The sequence below is a fragment of the Pinus tabuliformis genome, chromosome 1_1, assembly GCF_031772625.1.
Source record: "Pinus tabuliformis cultivar Carrire ecotype Pingquan chromosome 1_1, CPIR1, whole genome shotgun sequence".
In the NCBI taxonomy this organism is placed as follows: domain Eukaryota; kingdom Viridiplantae; phylum Streptophyta; class Pinopsida; order Pinales; family Pinaceae; genus Pinus; species Pinus tabuliformis.
In genome coordinates this window covers 827,840,706-827,847,544 of record NC_142297.1, presented here as the reverse complement: position 1 = coordinate 827,847,544, position 6,839 = coordinate 827,840,706, and the positions used below count along the sequence as shown (strand labels likewise).

The following is a 6,839-nucleotide window of genomic DNA, read 5'->3' as shown; positions in this document are numbered from 1 at the left end:
TCAAAAGCATCGATAGTATAAAATTTAGCCTTGTGCTCCTAATTCTCTACTGCCACTGATTTTCTCTTGGATGAAGGATTCGATTAAGATATAATTCCTACAGGGACTCTGTTTTTTATGCATAGAACCTAGAAGTCAAAGCTGCAATGTGGGCACTAACAACTTTATCTCTCAATGGATCCACAATAACATCAGAGATATTCTAGATTGAGGCAGCGCATGTTATAGTACTCAAAAGGCTCGGCAAAATATCCTTTAAAACAATCTCGTGAATAAGACAACAAATTGCTGAAGTTCACACTGAAGTTTAGTACTTTGCATCTCCATTTGAAGTAGCATCTCCATCTTTGCATGTTAATACTTTCCTATCTGCATTTGCGAGGTCTGTCACGTGACTATCATTGCAACCTATCTCAAGTAGAGCTGTCTCTAGTTGAAAGAGATATTCAATGTTAGGCCCGGAAGGACTCACAGCTTCAACAATTTGATGAGCCATCATTTCCAATGGTGCAGGGCCCAGGTAATTCTTATTCGAATTCTTGTCTGTTGATGCAATGTACACAAGGACTCCAGCTATAGCTGGCTCTGTTGAAGCCTCTTCAAAATAGAAATCAACGTAGGCCTTTTGGTCATATTCCTTCTCTCTCACTTCTAAATACGATAAAGCAATATCTTCAGCTTCCTGTCCAAAAACCCTGTAAGCAACGGCCCAACTGGTGTGGTCATCGTGAGGCTCGAGTGTAACAGTCCTGCCGGGATTGGCAAGGGTTCCTCTATGGTCTGTGCTATCATGTTCTCCAGAAAACAAGGCGGAATTAACAACTCCATCGGTGCTAGCCAATATCAAAGGCTTCCTTTCTCCAAAAGGTATGTAAGCTTTTAAGAGGCAAACGTTAAAGCTTAAGATTGCCAAGTTTTACAAGTGAATCGTGGAGAGCGCTGAGCAGACATATAAATTCACCATATAATCGAACAACTGCCTTTACTCGACATAGCCTGCCGTGTCAAGATGCCCTTTTCTTAAATTCAATGTATGCATGCGCAATTTGGCGCATGGCAACCTTTGAACATCTGGCAGCTATAACGGCGCCACAATAACTTGAACATGATTAACTACTTCTCTGCTCTGGCGTTCAAACGTTGCTGATAAATCCCCGTCATTTACATTACTAAAATGCATATCAAAACAAGATTCATGAATCTGCTCACACTTATTCCAGAAAGAAACAAATCCACCATTACATTAATGACATCAACAGGTCCATTACTTGAAATAAATGCAGTCTCTGTTTTACCCAGATTTCGCAGGTCAAAGTTAATTTCGGGACAATCTTAAAACCAGCAAACATCGAAGCGGCTTCAACTGCATTCCTTACATCGCCTTTCTCATCATATTCCTTTTCGAGGATCTTGGTTTTGTGTAGTTACATACAAACTCCTCTTGCAGCTGTACCCTTAAATGAAAATCCTTGCTTATGATTCTCCAAAATTGAACTACGAGAGCATATCTGGGTTCCAGTTCCCTCACGATCAAACGATGGATTAGGGACCTCCCATAAACAAGAATCATGATTCTCCAGCTCCCCTATGGAAGGTATTAGATTCTTGACCTTTATATAACCTCCATTCAAAATATCAGCACGGCTATCTCCAAGGGAAGTATGATATGTTTAGAATTAATATAGTCCTGTGAGGCCACAGACAACATTTCCCCCAGCATTCTTTCTTCTTCAAAATATGCATCCATACGTCCACTCTTCTTGAAAACATGACATAAGACAAAAGCATTCTTTAAGTAACTCAGCCGGAGCCTTGAATTTATAAACCAGATTTCCTCTTGTAGAAGTACAGATCACAGATTAATAGCAGATTTGAAGTCACCACTGAGAGGCAGTTCTTGAACATTCAAAGAGGTGTTGAAGACATTGTTTTGAGCATAGCTGAGCTTGGTGACATTGTTGAGTAGTCTATTAAAGGACCCCTGAAGCATTCTTATAACACCTGATGTTGCGCCCTATATGTTTTCAGACATGCTAAGATTTAGACCTTCGCTGAAAACTCGAACCAATTCCCAATTTCGTAGCACGCTACGAAACCACGCAAACAGGTAGCGCTGCGAAACTGCTAAAAATAATTCAGGCGCTGCGAAAACACCCACTCTTTAAGCCAGGCTAAAAATTTTTTAACTACAGCATTTTCAGTGATAACAACCCCCACCACATCACTGAGTCACCCTTCTCTCTTCTTTGGTGGAAGTGATCCAGAAGAACCTATAGGTGAACCTCCAGAGATATACGAAGATCCTATAACAGAAGAAGAGCAAGAAACCATTCCTCCTGAGACCATGGCTGAAAGCAGAAACGTTAGAGGAAATGGGGAAAGAATAGAAGGTGCCTTTCCTATCCGAGAGACCAACGGGGACACAAAAATGAAAAACATAAGCCCTTTAGCCTTACCTCACTTCCATGGATTGACTACTGAAGATCTTGATACCTTCTTGTTTGAATTTTCTGTTCTCTGTCGAACTTATGACTATGCAGAATATGAGTAGAAGTTGAAACTATTTCCTTCTACCCTCAAGGATGCATCCTTGCATTGGTTCATGGGGTTACCTGGAAACAATATCACAAATTGGGCTCAGATGCAACAAGCCTTTAACAACAAATACTAGGACTACTGTAGGTCAAAGGATACCAAGGAAGAAATCTTCCGAATGACCATGGGAAGTGATGAATCTTTAGAAGACTATGAAGAAAGGTTTCAACTCAGTTATAAAAGGGCCAGGTGCACACTTGACCCCAAATCTATGAAATTGGTTCTGCTTAGAGGAGTCCTTGAAGACCTTCTAGATACCCTCCATTTGTTGGCTGGGGGAGACATCTACGAACTACCTTATGATGACATAAAGCCCGTGTTTAGAAACCATTCTAGGTCAGCTAGAAAGAGAGGTAGGGGAAGTCAACCTTTAGCCAGTACATCCTCATCTAGTTCATCCCTTAGAAATGAACTTGAGAATCGGCTGGAAGATTTCAAGAGCGAGGTGAGGCAGACTCTTGCCATGCAAATGGATACCTTGCATATCAAAAGGAAACAAGAGGAAGCCGAGAGGGATTTGGCCATCTTTTGTCCCAAGTGCACCAGAAAGCATCTTAGGAACGAGTGTCCATTGCACTCTATAGAGGTGTGTTTAGTTTGTGAAGAAGACCATCCTACAAGTCAGTGCCCTTCCTTGCTGGGAATCAAAGCTGCATATCAGGGGGTTGAAGGAGCCATTGAAACACTCTATTTCATGAACCAAAGGAGGCTACATGGACCCAGACCTTACCAGCAGGGAATGCAAGGGACATACCAAAACTATTACAACCCCAATTAAGCCACTTCCATGCCTTCTTGGGGTCCCCCTGCTCATCCTTCCTGGTCCACACCCCCTCCTTGGTCATATCCTCCTCAATACCAGGCTCCGCTAGTTACTCATTCGTTCCACTCTTATGCTCACCCACAACCTCAGTGGAATGCACCTCATCAGGGGTGGAGGCCCCAATATAACTCTCTTGCCACACTTTTGCCTCCACCACCTTCTCAACCACAACCATTACCTCCCATTCCACCAAGAAAACCCTAAATACCTTCTCAACTGAACCCGAAGCCTAACAACAGACAGGTCCAACAGTTATATATTGGAGAAACATCATGCCTGACCTACGCTGTGGAGATTTAGGAGATTAACCTATGATCTGGGAAGGTTCTCCTCGATAGCCAACCTCCTCCTAAGGATAATTAGGAAAAAAAATAGGAAAGTGAACCAAAAGTCACTCCACCCTTTCCTGAGAGACTAACTGGAACCACACAACCGACCCGAGAAGAAACCGAACTTCTGGGAGAACTGAAACAGTTAAGTGTAAGGATACCACTTCTCCAAGCCATAAAAGATGTGCCCATATACAACAAGATGATCAAGGAGAAGTGCTTCAGGCACCCAGGCAGGCGCAAGAGAGATACCCCAACTATCAATGTCATAGGACAACTATCCGACCTGATGTTGGGGCAGGTAATCTGTTCGAAATATCTAGACCCTGGGAGTCCTGTAGTCGATGTCCACATCAATGGCACCGTAATCCCCCATACCTTGATTGATTTAGGGGCTGCCATTAATGTGACGACCAGGGACACTATGCTCAAACTCAACCTTCAGGGTTTCTGAGAAATACCTCCACAGTACTGTAGTTAACAGACCGCTCCACTTTGACCCCTGAGGGGATTGTGGAAGATGTAATGGTCTCTATTGATTCCTGGGAGTACCCTGCTGATTTCATGGTTCTCCAGCTGAAGGCAAAGCTCACCGGGTATCCTCTCATCCAGGGAAGACCTTAGTTGGCTACTGTAGATTCCTACATCAGTTGTCGAGCTGGGAACATGAAAATCAAGAACGGGCATATGTCCAAACAATTAGTCCTATATCCTCCTACCCAACCTCTGTTAGAACATGATCCGCCAATCTGGTTGGAGGAGGAATATGAGGATGAAGTCTATTCCGCACCGTTGTGTACAGTAGAGGCTACCTTGGGGGGTCCACAAACTAAGGATGATATTATTGAGAACTTGATTCAGAATCCACCCCCCAGTGTGTTTCCATTAGAAGAGTTGGTGGAAGAAACCCAAGCCAATCCTTTAGTTGATCTCTGTGTGGCTGATCTGACCTCTCTCCGAGTTAAGAATGTGGAATTCGGCCTAGAAAAAACCTTGAAGATCAACTCATCCCTATCCACCTCTCAGGAGAAAGAACTATGTAGTTTATTGAACAATCACTTGGATGCTTTTGCTTGGAGCTATAAGGAGATGAAGGGAGTCCACCCTTCAGTTTGTACTCATCACATTTACATTAAAGAAGATTGTAAACCAGTTAGGCAGCCTCAAAGGAGGATGAATCCAGCCCTTAAGGACATTGTCAAAGAAGAACTGCAAAAGTTGCTGGATGCAAGATTCATCTATCCCATCTCTGACAGTGAATGGGTTTCTCCTTTGGTGCTAGTGCCAAAGAAAAATGGGAAGTGGAGAATCTGTGTAGATTATCAGGAACTAAACAAGGCCACCAAGAAGGACCATTTCCCTTTGCCTTTCATAGATCAAGTGTTAGATGGCCTGGTAGGGGAGAAGTTCTTCTCCTTCCTGGATGGGTTTAGTGGGTACAACCAGATCCAAATCATCCCGGAAAACCAAGATAAGACCACTTTCACTTGTCCTTGGGGTACTTTTGCCTACCGGGTCCTTCTTTTTGGGTTGTGCAATGCTCCCGCCACTTTCCAGAGAGCAGTACTGAGCATATTTGCTGAACTGGTGCATGACTGAAGGGACCGTGCTAGGTCATACAATTTCTCAGCAAGGATTACAGGTGGATCCCAACAAGATTGCTATCATCCAAAGGGTCCCACCTCCTCAAAAGGTAAGAGATGTTCGGAGTTTCCTAGGCCTAGCAGGGTATTATAGAAGATTCATTAAGGATTTTAGTAAGCTAGCCTCTCCATTATTTGGTATTTTGGGAAAAGATGTTGAGTTCATATGGAATGACCTTGAATTCAAATCCTTAGTTGAAAATGAGACTGGAAAGAAAATTAAATCCCTTAGAAGTGATAATGGAGGAGAGTAAGTGTCTAATTCCTTCAAACAATTATGTGCGAAGGAGGGTATTAGAACGGAGTTGGTTGCACCCCACAACCCACAACAAAATGGGATTGTAGAGAGGAAAAATGGAAGCATTGTAAAAGCTGTAAGAGCAATGTTGCATAACTAGGGATTGCCACTATACTTGTGGGAAGAAGCATGCAATACAACTATTTATTTACATAATAGGAGACCTCACAAAATTCTTGGGACGATTACACATGAAGAGGCTTTCACTGGGAGGAAGCCAAATGCCTCCCACTTTTGCATTTTTGGATCCATGGTCTATTGTAATGTCTCCAAAGATGGCAGGAAAAAGTTGGAGCCCACTACAGAAAAGGGGGATCTTTGTAGGATGCAAAGAGACACCTCAAATTTATCATTTGTACATTCCCTCACTCAGGATAACTGTTATGAGGATGGATGTGAGATTTGATGAGGAGAAATCCATGTGGAGTTATTTAGAGAAAGAGTTGAGCATACCACTAGAGGAGGAGCTTCTAGCTCCAAAGGAGGAGCCTTAGTAAAATCCAAAAGATTTTGGGGAGCAACCATATGTGGAGGAGTAGAGAGCAGGTTGAGTTGAGGCACCCACTCACATAGAGCCTTCTAAAGAAGGAAGAAAGAGAACCAGGGCGGATGACAGTTTGGTGCAGGAAGCTCAAGAGTAGGTTGGAGCTCTTAGTTCCTTGCACAGATAGAGGAGATCACCAGAAAAATATACCAGATATATGCACTCATGTCAAATTTGATTGATTATGATCCATCTTCTTTTGAAGAGGCGGTTTCCCAGCAAGTGAGGGTAGATGCCATGGTGGAGGAGTATGACTCCATCATGAAGAATGATGTTTGGGAGGTTGTACCGAGACCTGAGGACAAATTTGTTATTCATTCCATATGGGTGTATAAGGATAAACCTGCAACTGATGGCAGTGTTGAGAAATACAAGGTGACATTAACGAAATTTAGGGAAACAGACCTGACCCCCTTTACCTACTAAATTTTCCGCCACTAATATCTTCACGATTATGATTAATCACTAATAAAGGAGACATATTGCGACTTCATTACAGATAAGCGAGATAGATTGCACGCTAAACATTGACTAGCGATGCAATGTGGCACATATGAATTGAGTAAATTGATTGAAGGATAACGAAGCATCATACATGTATTCATTT

General features: G+C 42.7%; 1 pseudogene; it reads right to left on the bottom strand.

Annotated features, from left to right (window-relative positions):
• Window positions 1-307: 307 nt before the first annotated feature.
• The window catches only part of LOC149216667 (gamma-glutamylcyclotransferase 2-3 pseudogene), a 59,015-nt pseudogene continuing 52,483 nt past the window's right edge, over window positions 308-6,839 (bottom strand).